We start from the raw sequence: 1,226 nt of genomic DNA on the forward strand, positions 1-1,226 counted from the left end.
CTGAAACAAATAAATAGATGTAAATTAGAAAGCACTCAAAGAGCACAATTTCTTTCTCAAAACATGTAACCCAAGTACATTATCTTTAGGCAAACAAATTCCTTAGCAGACCCGTTTTCTGTCTCTGCAGAGATTTGCATGCAAAATATTTGTTATCTTGTCTTGAGAAAAGGAGAGAGCCCATTGATTTGTGATTCTGTCCGTTTAATTATTTTGGTATTGTGGGAAGTATATTCTTTATTCTTTTCTCTTACAACGATCCCTCAACCGACAGGAATACACAGTTATTTTTATTTCCACTTTCTGTTTGTTTTGATTCATTATTTCCTGATCATTTAATGTGTTCTGTTCAGAGAAAGACACTTTCCTGTTTTTATGATTTTTATTAGAGAAGAGGGAGTCCCCTCTTGTTGTACTTTTATTAAGAATCTATTATTCTAGGCCTCCGTCGCAGACAGTACATACGTTTCCCGATTGTGCACAGACGAGAACTGGGAGGCGGATAATCAGCTATTCCGTCTGATATAAGTAAGTTTTATTGTAATATTTTAAGTAGTATGAATCCATATAAATGTACGTTTGTTTTGTGGAAATATCTAATAGGTTTATAAAAGAAACAATAGTTTTTTCCCATAAAAAAACACATAGCTACACTTCAAGTGCAGGTAGTGGATATGCCAGGCATGTTTGGTACAAAACCTTTTTGGGTTTACTGGCTTGGATGCTTAGTGAATATATATATGCTATAAAATCTCATATTCACCTTGAATAGAAATACGAAAGATCCTCACTAATCTTGTTAATATGAACCCACCCTAAAAAACACAAAATAACATATACAATATACCTTTGGAAATCCATTCATAAAAGAGTTTTATGTGGATCATATAGAATTCCCAGACATTCGGGTGTTGTGAAACATGGTGTAATTGTTACGTACAACATACGAGTTTGGAGGGTGACTACTGGCAAGTTGCTTTGGCAGAGGAGAGGGAAATGAGTATCAGGCAATTAACTTTTCATCATCCATTTCATCTTCATTTTTTGACCAAGGTTTCTGGTTTGAATGCAATCATGAGTGGTTTAGGTGAATGGATGATGATGATCGGCATGGCATTACATGTGCAATAGACACCAATTAAAAAAATGAAGGGGAGTCTACTTCTTTCTAGCTTTTTGCTTTTCAAATCTTGTTAAAGAAGTGTTTTATGTTTTTGGTTTTTGCC

General features: G+C 34.4%; 2 protein-coding genes across 2 annotated transcripts in view; both read left to right on the forward strand.

The window, feature by feature from the left end:
* The window catches only part of LOC119591205, a 12,413-nt gene that overhangs the window by 9,994 nt on the left and 1,193 nt on the right, over positions 1-1,226 (forward strand).
* The window catches only part of LOC119591572, a gene marked incomplete in the record, with an annotated part of 55,247 nt that overhangs the window by 8,174 nt on the left and 45,847 nt on the right, over positions 1-1,226 (forward strand).

The sequence above is a fragment of the Penaeus monodon genome, chromosome 28 (assembly GCF_015228065.2).
Source record: "Penaeus monodon isolate SGIC_2016 chromosome 28, NSTDA_Pmon_1, whole genome shotgun sequence".
NCBI classification, from domain to species: Eukaryota; Metazoa; Arthropoda; class Malacostraca; order Decapoda; family Penaeidae; genus Penaeus; species Penaeus monodon.